A 12881-nucleotide genomic window follows, 5' to 3' on the forward strand; every position below is an offset into this window, starting at 1 on the left:
CAACTGGACTGTATAAAGGACTTTAGAGACCGGCTTTTATACAGAGATTGTAGGCTCCCAGTATTATATATGTAGGATAAAGTACCCCTGACATACATTATAAGGATATTGCAAGTCACCTATGATATCATGGAACTCAGATGTGACCTGCAATATCCCTATAATGTATGGAAAGGGATACTTCATTCCTTGTAATACATGGTCACGCCATCACCAGTCCCACAACCCACTTAAATACTTGGTGTATTGCTCTTTCATATGAAAGAGGTAGAATGTTTATAAACATGAATAAATAAAGTAGGAGCTCTAGTGCAAAATGAAACACACAAAAACATTTAGATATTTGTTGAAAAAGAAATTAGAATCAGTTCAATACAAGTCAGATAAAAAAAAAACACTATAGCTCAGAATGAGTAGAAACATGCCAATAGATTCGGTCTTTCCTATATTAATCTAAAGCACATATTACCATAAATGTCTCTTTTCTACTCATCACTGTTTATCTAGAAAAAAGGTAGAAGAAAAAAAAGGCAGGTTTCGTTTTCATTTTTTAAACTGCAGCTTTAATTATGCTCTGTGACCTGCCTTTCCCGTTGGCTGCTGGCTCTGGCATTGTGAGGTTTAGAAGTCAACTGAAATAAGTCATTACAGATGAGCAACTACGCCAGTTTCTTATTACAGACAACTAGAGATGTCACAAGTCACCTGTAATAACGAAATTAGAAACAGGCTTTTGTACAGGGATGTATTTCCGAGGTGACAACCATTCCCATCATTCACTTTTTACCCATCCATAGGTTTATGTTATGTATGACCCCAAAATGATCTGCCCCGGCTTTCAACTGCTATGAAGGGGCAGATGATTAATCGGGAGCCATATTTACATAACATGGCCTCTATTACTCACTGTTACTATGTATCAGTAAATTTCCTGGATTCAAAATGAAGCCAATCTTCTAACGCCTCTCAATGAGAGCCATACATAACATATAGAATTATAGAATGGTAAAAGTGAAATACAGGGATGTTTTTCACGGAGGAGTTCTAAGTGACATCAAATAGACAAGAAGAGTGAAACTATGTATCACTCAGAACGCTAAGGTGACAACCGTCCCTGTATTTCAGTTTTTATAAGTTTATTTAATATATGGCTCCAAAATCATCTGCCCTGCTTTCAGCTGCTATGCAGGGTAAGAGAACAATTCGGGGAACCATCCATAACATGGTCTCTCCTCCCTGACACAAAGGTAAAAAATAAACACCCTACCTGCCATGCTTAACCAGCCCCCATCATATTCCCTGATTTCCTCCCCCTCCTGCAGCTATGTTTTCTGCTTTCAGTCAAAGCAGACAAGCAGCGCTGCAGTGACAGGCTCTCAGAGAGCCAAGGCCTTTTATCACGTAGCAAAAGTGGGTAATGAGTTTTGTGGTGGATGATGTAGCAGTGTGTTACCAGATTTAGAATCTGGTCCATGGGCGTCCGCAGAAATTTTTCCGGGGGGGGGGGGGGGGGGCTAACCTGGCAAATGAAGGGGCATGGCTAATGTTAATCAATAGGGGCGGGGCTAAAATGGCAGATAATCAGAATCGGGTAATGTTCAGGCAAGCTGAGAAAAACAAGCATTGGCATAGCCAATGGGTCTCGCCTTTGGGACCTTATAAGTATTAGTTCTGCAGCAGGTCCCAAAGGCGAGACCTATTGGCTATGCCAATGCTTGTTGTTATATCTGGGCATGTTGAGAGGCTAGGGGACTGGGTCTCGATGTCGAGTTGGGAGCACAGCAATTACCTACTCAATTTGAATTTGAGGGGTGAAATGAAAGGTTCACTACCAGGAATAACAGGAAGGTAGAAAGTTAGGCTGGTTAGAAAGGTAAGGAGGGGTAGAGGCAGGCATGGTGGTGAGGGGAGAAACAGATGCATGCTAGGAGAGCGCTGTGAGGGAGGGAGGCGAAATGGGAAGAGGCACAGAAAGGTGGGTCGGGTAAAGACCGTAGTGAGGCAAACAGAAGGGTAGCGAGGGGTGAAGGGTAGACAAAGAAGTGAGGTGTAGAAGAAAAAAATTCAGGAGCAGAGACAGGTAAATCAAAGCTGGAGAGGGGAGAATAACGCAGTCGTAGAACGTGAGAGGGCCAGGTAGAGAGAGGGAGAGGTGTGTCAGAGACAGGTAGAGACAGCTGAGGGAGAGGGAATAATAAAGACTGAGGTAGACAGGTGAGGTAGAGGGGTGCGTTGATATAAAGGAAGTGCAGAGATGTGTCAGAGAGATGTTACTGAAGAAGAAAAGAAGTAGAGGTATTGAGAAAGGAGTAAGGTACTAAAAGAAGTAAGGGGGTGAACAGAGGTAGAACGAGTGGAAGGGGAGAGAACACGTAGAAGATGAATGGCAGGGTAAAGTGAGCGATCAGGCAGTGAATGTGAGGAGTGGGATACAGAGGGATGTGTGGCAGTGAGCGTGAGGTGCGGGGTACAGAGGGTTATGTTGTGGCTGTGAGCACGAGGTGTGGGGTACAGAGGGATATGTTGTGGCAGTGAGCACAAGGTGTGGGGTACAGAGGGATATGTTGTAGCAGTGAGCGAGAGGTGTGGAGTACAGAGGGATATAAGGCAGTGGGCGCGGGGAGTGGGGTACAGGGGATATGAGGCAGTGAAACACAGGGTCGAGACGTCCTGCCATACATGATAGGGTGCATACTGGCAGATAGATATGTTATTGACACGCGTCTGTGTACGTTTTAGTGGGATCTGAAATCCGGGCTATGCTGCAACCTCAATTTTTGACTTGGGAGGATAATGCATCGACTCCCCCAGAACTTAATTCAGAAGACCCCTTGCTCTCAGGCTACACAGTGTTAAAAGGAAGTCTTGGTGTCCAGACCTAACCACTCGTGCTTGTGGCGCACAGCTCAAACTGGCCATTGTCATTCTGTTTTGTGATAATCAGCCACAGACAGAATGACAATGGGCGGGAGGGGCTGCGAGGAGGAGCGCGAGGCGCCCCATCAGGGAGTTGAGGCCTCTGGCAGGGAACACCTCTGCTCCCTGCAGGGCCCGGAATTACGGACAAAAGGCGTCCGTAAAAGCATGGGCGGCCGCAGGAAGGCAAGGAGGGGCAAGCACCCCTCCTTGCCCCCCCCCCCCCCCTGCGGACGTCCATGATCTGGTGTAAACCATAAAGGCTCCCTATAAGTGACATACATAACAAGGTAATTAATCAGTGCAATAATGGTAAAGTGCCTTCAAGTAACTGTATACTAGAACCTCTTTGTAGTGTAGAGTTTCAAAATGGTCACGCAGTGTTTATTCTCTTTCATTACTACCTGTGCTCGTGCAGCTGTAAACTCTGCCTATGATGCACCATTAATGTGCTGTATACTGTATTGTTGGGAGTATTTATGATTTTTTTGTGCTTTACCCAAAATTATAATGCAACCAAATAACAAGTAACTGTATACTCGAAAGTGTTTATATTTTCATTTATTATACACTTTTCCATGATGGAGTAGCGAGAAAGGAAAGGCGCAAGGGCGGGGGGGGGCAGAGATGGCCGGGCTAACTCTCCTAGGGGGTGTGCCTGGTGGCCAGACCCTTTTCCATCCAAGTTTGCAGTTCCAAGGTGAATGAATGACATATTCGAAGTCCATGGAACGCATACGCAGGATAAAGCGATGATGCAGAGTCCTTGACACAGGGGTGTAAATCCATTTGGAAATTCTATTCCACGGATAACATGCCCCATCTGCTCTCACATGGCCTCACAACTGCTGCATGCTTAGATGCCGAGCATTTTCCATCATCATCCCACAGTCCGCAGTACTGTGCCAGAGCTCTGCTCACTGTTAAGAGAGAGCTACTGGAACATTACTCTATTGTGGCACCTAATCCCTTCCACGTGCCTGGCATCTCTTGCACTCGACACAACAAGACATATCTCTTGCCCCTACAATGCTCAGGCACTGCTTGTTCACTGTATACATCGATGTCAACTTACCAGCTAAATCAAGCAGCTACAGACACAATATCTGAGAATCACTGGAAATGGCGAGTCCTTTAAATCAGAACAGCATATAGAATTGTACTGATAATGCTGTTCAGGGTTATTGCCAAGCCGGCTAGGGTAGGTATGGATCCTCAGAACTCATTTAAAATTCTCAGAGACGACAGGAGCACCCCTTAACTAGCAACAGAATATAAAGAAAAAAGTGATCTCCTTAGGAAATATGGGGGTGCGCTAAAAATGGAAGGAAAGAGGGGCAGAAGCCCAAATACCTGTTTCATGTTCACCCTTTAAAAAGAAAGATGGACATACGAGTGTGGGTACAGGAGCTCGACAGATGCATGATAGCTGAAAAAGAAGTGTTCATCATTAGAGAGTGCCCCAGAAAGTGGGAAAAGAAATGGAAGGCGTGGAATAGCTATAGAGGGTCCCTATGCACATCCCCGTTGGTGGACCTGACGTTAAGGCGGAAGGAACTTAGAAAAGTGTTAACTTTGTGAATGTAATCTTACATATGTTATTCATTTTGGTGTGCTATGGTGCTGCGGACACAAATGTGAATCTATCTGTGTGCTTGACAAAATTTAATAAAATATTATTATAAAAAAAAAAAAAAAAGAAAGATGGAACTTCTTAATTGGTGTACATTAAGTTGTTCTGGAAGACAGACAATTTGTAGCAGGCACACAAAATGGGAACCAGGGACAAATGAAAAACCAAGGGCCACATGTATCAAGTTTTTTTCGGGTTGCAAACGGGCCGATTGTGACTGCAAAAAAAAAGCATTTAGGTATGTACCAAACCCAAACGGCGATTCGGTAGCACGTTACCGAATCGCAATTTTGGTTTACGACCAAATACTTAGTCAGTATTTTGAAGGGGCGTCCCTTCCAAATACCGAATCGGAATGGTATGTATGAATGTTTTGCGAACGCATTCTGGTTGCAAAACATTAATAATTTACTGACTACTAAAGTGTTGTTGTAAAGCATTCACAAAGGAAGACAGGTTACATAATTTTTTTTAAATGGCTGCTTTATTTCACAGACCTCGTGGTCTGCTGACCTCAGCCGGCCACCATTCCTGTGATGGCTGTGATTCCTAATATGTCACAAATTGTGACCTACCTCATTAATATTCATGAAGTAGGTCAATTTGCAACCTGTTAGGAATCCCTAAATGAATCTCTTGGAGTTTCATACATCAGGGATAGTGATTTCCAGATTCACAGAAAATCACGATTAGGCGATCGCTATTCCTAATATTGATACATCTGGCCCCAAGTTCTAGAATTAAGTTTACGGAGGTTTGTGGAGATGAGAAAATGAAAACTCACAACTTTTACATTGCTTTTAAAAATGTGAGGGAACCAGTCCCCTTGAAAAGGATTTATTTGGGGGTGCCATCTTGAATTCGACTGTTTGTTTAGCAGCAAAAGGTTCACATTCTTGGAATAGAAATAAACCTGGGACAAGATGTCCTTTGCGGTACTATCTTCCCTCAGACCCAAGCTTTGTTATTTTGGAATATAAAATAGTATCTACCATTTCAAGCAAGGAATATGTACTGTTTGTGTTCTTGGGTTCTCCAGAACTTGGCTATTTCAAGTGAATGAAGTTTTCACAAGCAGGTAGGGTTAGTAAACATGTAGTGAGACATGCGACGAGAGGGACTATGGAGACTGTGTTAGCGTGCTGAGAGAATAGCAGAAATGACGTTCTCATAACCCTAGCTCACAGGTGCCACCGCGCATTGGGTTGTCCCAGTACATCACCTGGCTACCAGAAACCCTATGTGTTACCCCAGAAAGCACAAAAGTAGAGCTTCCCTGCAGTGAGGGAGCCTTAAGGATCCATGCATGGAGATAGGATGGCACTCATGAAGCCCAAGAGATTAGTGACCAATAACAAATTTGAAAACTGGTTTATACTACTTCAACAAAATGTGCCATACATGATGGACAATAAAATACATCCCAGGAATGAGCAGTGTTATTAAGCACTATATAATTATGCATCTCTCTTTGATTTCTTTTCTTTGGAGACTATCTAAGCAGCTGAAATCTATTATTTCTCAGGCAAATACTCTTTCTATTTTTAGACCCACTACACCACAAAAGCATCAGGGATCCCAGCGGCTCCTGAAGACTTACTTTAAAACTTGTTTCACGAGACTGCGAAGCTACCGTTTTGTCCAGATAATAAAGAAGGTCACTCAGGGGCACAGGAGCGGCCTGTGCAGGTAAGAGCGCTGGGGTGGGCAGGAGGGGTGGCAGGGGGAAGTCGACCAACGAGGTAAAGTTACATTTAAAAAAAAAGAAAACCACTTACCTTGCGCTCACCATATCGCCAACTCAGCAATGCCGCAAGCGCAAGGTAAGTGGTTTTCTTTTTCTTTTATTTAACTTTACGTCGTCGTCTGTCGTTTATCCCCTTACCCTGCCTCACCGCTCTTTCCTGCACAGGCCGCTCCTGCTGAGGAGCCATAACTGGGAGGTAAGATCAATTAATTTATCTGACTTCCCTTTTGTTTTAATTTAAAAAACTAAAGCTAGAGGACATATCTTCATTGCTGTTTCCCAGCCCCTAACATTGATTTGTTGTAATAAAGTAGAACTGTCATCTTTCAAGAACACATTTTATTCAAAATAATAAGAGTACCTTTACTTGGAATTGTGAAAGCCAGCAGAGAACTTCATGCTTACAGACATCTTCTTTACTCCAGGACTACTCTGACCATCTTTGATGAATACCTGCTCTAACTGCAGAGGGATCATTACAAGACAAAACAACCACCCCACCCGTCTAGCCCATTCTGCCTCCTTACCACATTGTCATTCTCAACTTCCTATTATGGATAAAGCCTATGTGTGTTATCCCTATACATTTTTTACCCCATACAACTGCTCTCCTTATCCTGCCCCCTCCCTACAGAAAATCTTTGAAAGTCTTTCCCCATCTCTTTGGACCCTACCCATTCTGTGACTCCACTACCTCGGTTTCTCAATAGTTCTGTCACTTCAAACATTTCCACTGTTCCACAACAACCACAGGTCTTCGACCACTCAACTATATGCTCCAATATCCCCAAAGAGAGAGGTGTGCAAGCATGAAATTTAATGGGGAGAGCCAAGACAGCTGGGCCAAGGGTTTGGCTTGGATCAAACAGCAATAACACAAGCCAAGTCATCAACATCTATGACATGTAATTGTGAGCAAGGCTGGTGGGGAACCAGCATCTTAATTTGGCGGACAGTGCCTGCTAGGCACCACCACCATTTTGAGGATGTGGGCGGTCCGACAGGAATTCATAACGATTGCTTCTGTCGCACCCGTGGCGGTTGGGCTTTCCGCCCGTCAGCACACTGCCCCTCATCCCAATCTGGCGGGCAAAAAATGGCCGCATGATGGCAGTAAACCTGCCACCAGCAGCCTGCCGATGGCGGGTTCACCGCCATCATAACAGCCCCTTAGTTTGTCTTTTACCTAAAGGTGGCAATGATCATAAACTTCCTAAAAATTATAGACCGATTCAATTTGTAAATGTTGATTTTAAAATATTTAACACTGCTATTGCTATATATTTAGAAACCTTTATAGCGTAAGCTATTAGCGGAGAACATTCTAGTTTTTGCAAAGGGAAGATTGTTTTAGAACAATACCCGAATATTAAGAGCACTTACCGAGGCTTCAAAAGCAGACAACCCATTAGCAGTAATTTTAGATGCTGAGAAGGCATGTGATAGGATGAATTGGAATTTCATTTGAAGTATATTGGAGTGGCATGCTTTCGGCCATAAATTAATTAATTTAATATCCTTTTTCATGTAATTCCCCATGCAGTTTAATTTATGTTTATAGTACTTCTTCTCTCGTCAGACAGACTTGTCCTTTATCTCAATTGGCATCAGAGCCAATTGTACTTGAATTAGGGTAAATGGCAACACTGAAGGTTTTCAATAAAAACAAATAAATATATGGGTTTATGCTGCTGAAATCCTTCTTCATATCTCAAATCGCTGGTGCAGGTGTATGGGGGATCCTAACTCGAAAAACCAGGTCATCAGCTTCTTGCGAAAGCCAAGAAGAAAGGAGGAGGCTCTGATGTGTTGTGGGAAGTTGTTCTAGACTTTAAGGGCCATGTACGAGAAGGGACAGCCACCCACTCTGATTTTGTGTATGCGTGGGGTGTGTGCTAGTGTGTGCTAGTGAGAGACCGGCTGAGCGAAGATGTCTGGAAGGTTGGTGGTGGTGAATGCAGCTGTTCAAGTGCACAGGGCCAATGTTGTGGAGTGCTTTTAAGTGTGGATGAGGAGTCTGAAGTTTGCACGTTTGCGTATTGGGAACCATTGGAGTTCCTTGGGATGTGGTGTGATGTAGGGGCTCGGAGCAGGAACTGGAGGACTAGTCTGGCTGTTGCGTTTTGGATGGTATGCAGTTTTCTTCTGAGCTGGTTGGTTATCTAGTCTGCTGGTGATATGGGCTTGGGTGATTGTTTTCCTAGTGTTGTCTGGTAGCCACTTGAAGAATTTTGTCAGCATCCTAAGTGGGTTGAAGCAAGATGAGACCACTGCATTGACTTGGGAGGCCCAGTTTGTTGTCTATGATGATTATGAGGTTTCTCGCTTGCAAGTTGGGTGTGGTCCAAGGTCTGTGGGCCACCAGGTAGAGTCGTTCTACCCGAAGACTAGCCCTTTGGTCTTTTCTGAGTTCAATATGAGGCAGTTAGATTTTATCCAGGTGGTCACTCCTGTCATACAGGGGGTGAACTTGTTCCTGGTGTTGGGTGTTTTGTCCAAGAGGGACAGTATAATTTGTGTGTTGTTGGCTTAAGTGAGGATGTTTATGTAGTGTGATTGTATGACATTAGCCAGTGGGGTCATGTAGATATTGAAGAGGACTGGGCTGAGCAAGGAACCCAGTGGCAATCCACAAATAAGATATTGTGCTTCAGAGGAGTAGAGGAACATGTTGAATGGTCTTCATGATTGTTGAGGTTTTCTCTGTGCTAATTGTATCCCATATGGTGATCGTGTTGGCTTGCTTTCTCACTGGGAAGCTCCTGGCGAGGGCTCGGGGGTCCGGTTGCTGGGGGAAGTTGCTGAATATGATTGCAATTTTGCTGCAGAAGTAGTTTGAGAGGTCGGTGCATAGATCTTATGATGGATTGAGGTTTCCTGTGACAGCTGTGGGTGTGGTGAAGTCTTTGACGATTGCAAAGTTTTCTCTGCTGCTGTTGGGGCTGGCATTTATTTGTTGTTTGTTAGGCTAGGGCCTTCCTCTTGGTTTCACGGATGAACCGGTCGTACCTCCTCTGGGTGTTGAATGCATATTTTTCTACTTTCCTTTGCTGGTTCTCCATTAACGTTCCAGTTGATTGCAGTGTTGCTTGGACATTTTGAGGTCTTCTGTGTACCAGCTGGCTTGTGTTCTAGTTTTTACTGTCTTGCTTCGTTTTATGAGGGTCAGAGTGTCAACGCAGTTGGTATTTCTCTTGTTGAAGTTCTTGATGTCATGTGCTAGGATGCCTGTGGGTTCTGGTTTGTTCTCGTGTAGAGCAGTAGTCCAGTCTGTCTCTGTTTGGTTGTGCCAGTGTCCGCGTGCTGGACCTCCTGTAGGGGAATGTCTGGTTGATAGGTGTTGATTGTGCAACTGACTATGGCGTGGTCTAACCAAGTGACGGCTCTTGGTGTACTGATCGGAATGTTGTTGAAAAATGTGTCTAGGTGGGGTCCGTGCTGCATTGGATTAGTCCCATGTTTCCAAGGTTGTCAAAACGGGTGGCAGAGTTGCAGTGGGTCCAATCTTCAAGATGGAAATTGAGGTCTCCTAAGAGCATGAAAGCGCTGGAGTCGAAGACTAAGGGAGTGATGACGTTTGTGATGTTATTTTCAAAGTTGACTCAGCAGCCAGAGGGATGATAGACTAGAGTACCACCCAGGGTGAAATTTTTACTGATTTGTAATTTGAAGTTGAGGTGCTCCATGTAGTTTTTGCCGGCCGAGGTGATTCAGATGAAGGTACTTTTGTACATGATGGCAACTTCTCCTCCGGGCCTGTTTAACAGGTCGTGCCTCGTGATCTTGTATACTTTGGCAATGGTGGTGGCTATGTCTAGCGTTGAAGCAGTGGTCAGCCATGTTTCCGTGAGGAATAAGAGCATGCACGTTGTTGGTGTTTGGGAAAGGCGGTGTGTTTGTTAATAGGTGTTTGAGTGTGTGTGGGAGTGGGTGTGGTGGGCATGTTCTTGGTTGGTGTTGCGGGAGCAGTTGTACAAGTGAAGTGGCAGAGGGAGCAGGAGAAGGCTCTTTCTGTGTTGTGTGGTGGGCGTGCCGTGCCAGCAGAGGGTGGTGGGACATCCGTGATTCAAGGCACAAAGGAAAACAGTGGGGTAGTGGTCAGGAAGGACCAGAAATGTTGGCGTTGGTCGCGGTCAGCCACAGACGGGCTTAGCATTGGCACACCCACTGCTCGCGTCCTCGCTGCGGGCACCGTTAAGTAGGTCCTGGGAGGAGGGAAGAGTGTAGGGGGCGGGACTGACTAGGAAAGATAAGGCGGTGAAGGAGAAAGGCATGAAGGAGCAGGTAAAGAGCAGGCCAGAGAGTGGGAAAGGGGTGCAGAGAATATGGAGAGATGGCAAAGGTCAAAAGGAGCATGAGAAATTACACAGGCAATAAGAGTGAGGCAAACAGCTCAGAAAAGCAATAGAAAGAGTGAGAGAAATGGCATAAAGAGGCAGCAGAGCAAGAGAAACAGCAAAGGAATGTCACAGGAAAAAGTGAGAAAAGAGTGACAGAAATGGCACAAAGAGGCAAAAAGAGCAAGAGAAATAGCACAGCAAAGTCACAGGAAGTGTGAGACGAGAGTGGGAGAAAAGGCACAAAGAGTGAGAGGAAAGGCCCAGAGCAAGCAAAACATCACAGAAAAACCACAGTAAGAGTGAGAGAAAAGGCAGAAAGAATGTGAAAAGTGGAACAAAAGTCAGAGAGAGAGAATGAGGTGAGAAAGAGCCAGAGGGAGAAGGAGAGAGTCAAGACAGGTGCCTCGAGGTGCTTGAGCCGGGTCCACAAGGGCCTAGACTGCTCAGAGGACTGGTAGCAGGTAAGTCCAGGAGGGGCTGAGCCTTGGCACTTTCTGATAAAAGTGCAATACTTTACTTTTTAGGGTGGCCTGGATTCTATTCAAATAAGGTTATCTCTGATAACTTTCTACCCTTTATCAATCAACCGAATTACCACTCCTGGCTGTGTCTTTGAAAAGATTAATTCTATTCTAATGAGGTTCTTTTAATGGAATAACGAAACCTCATTTGTATCTTTTTAAATTAAGAAATTCTAAAATGGAAGGTGGTGCTTACGTTCCTAATTGTCAGCAATACCATGATGCTTTTTGGCCAAAGACAGACAGTGGAAATAATCATGTTCACCCTATCTGGTTAGACATGCAGAAAATGTTTGTTTCTCTTTTCTTCTTTTTATAATTACACGCTTTTTTGCAGCAACCCAATCATATGTCACTTCCGATTTTAAAAAAAAATCTTGCAGACTATTCAATGCTCTTTTATCAAAACCTATGGAGCAGAACCACGTCTGGTAAACAATAACTACACTCCACAGCGGAGGAAGGAAGGCAGATACATGTCATCGTATGTGCTCAGAATGTCAGATGCCATGCACTGGGACGCTCATCCTCCCTTTAAAACCCTATATCCTGGGAGGACCCAAGTAACCGACCACAAGAACATACAGCACTTGCAGACAACACACTGATAAAACATGAGAGAGAGAGAGAGAGAGAGAGAGAGAGAGAGAGAGAGATTGTGTGTGTCCCAGCTCAGCACACATTTGTCTCACATGTGCCCCATGTATCCCCCACCAATGGTATACCAATATAACCGTAGCATGTATTTTGTGCCCTTTCATTTTATCCTAAAGTGTTCACTATATATGAACTTTTAATGTTTGACAATAATTTTAAAGGGTGATATCGAAATCTGAGTCACTTTGGAAATTAGACTTTAATGTCTCATGGTGCGCCTAAAATGGGATGCCAATTGGCTTAAAATTCATACAATATTGTGCACTGCTAATACAACACAAACTTTATTTTTCATTTACAACAGGTTATCACGAACACCAATGTTGTTAAACAGGATAAATACATATTTTAACAGCAATTGTTGGTCTTGCAATAGTGTCATGAGTAATGTGTTTCACATGCTTTCCAAATGTCCTCATGTTCACATGTCTTCCAGTTGATGGTTTGGAAGTGGACCAACTTAATATTCAATACAAACATTCCATTTAAATCTGTTGGCATCTTTATTAATGGTTTAGCTGGAGATTGGGATGTCCTAGCTGCTAAAAAAGTAAGGTAATTGTTCTTTTAATAGCAATCACATGCCAAGAAATAATTAAAAAAACACTTCAAGTCAAGTAGATCTTTTCAATCATTGTGGTGTGGAGTATGCTAAAATCATAGATCAGAACAAAGGTACAGCTTGCACAGAGGCCAAGGCAGCCACTGCGGGGTGGGTCATTCTCATGCAGGAGTGGTCAAAGTCAAGTCCCCAAGATGGCAGGAGGAACCTGCACGTGTTGAAGGTGCAACAGTCCTACAAGCAGTGGATGAAGCAGGCAGACATGACCCGAAGAAGAGGGGCTTTTGGACTAATTCTATATTTATCTAAATTTCATTTTACTTTTTAGGATAATAGAAATGAAGAACTGCAGAAGCCTCAGCACCTTGTTGTATGTGGATAAGCGACCTGTGATTTCCACGACATAACTGCAATTAGCATTACAACAATCCTAATGTGTAGATTGATGACAACACGCATTTTACTTTTAATTGTGAGAGAAAAGTAGGCATCTTAAGCAAGAACT

At 43.9% G+C, this 12881-nt stretch overlaps 1 protein-coding gene across 1 annotated transcript in view; it reads right to left on the reverse strand.

Annotated features, from left to right (window-relative positions):
• The window catches only part of HOGA1 (4-hydroxy-2-oxoglutarate aldolase 1), a 147336-nt gene that overhangs the window by 61066 nt on the left and 73389 nt on the right, over nucleotides 1-12881 (reverse strand). The window lies entirely within an intron of this gene.

The sequence above is a fragment of the Triturus cristatus genome, chromosome 1_2 (genome assembly GCF_964204655.1).
Source record: "Triturus cristatus chromosome 1_2, aTriCri1.1, whole genome shotgun sequence".
Lineage (NCBI taxonomy): Eukaryota > Metazoa > Chordata > Amphibia > Caudata > Salamandridae > Triturus > Triturus cristatus.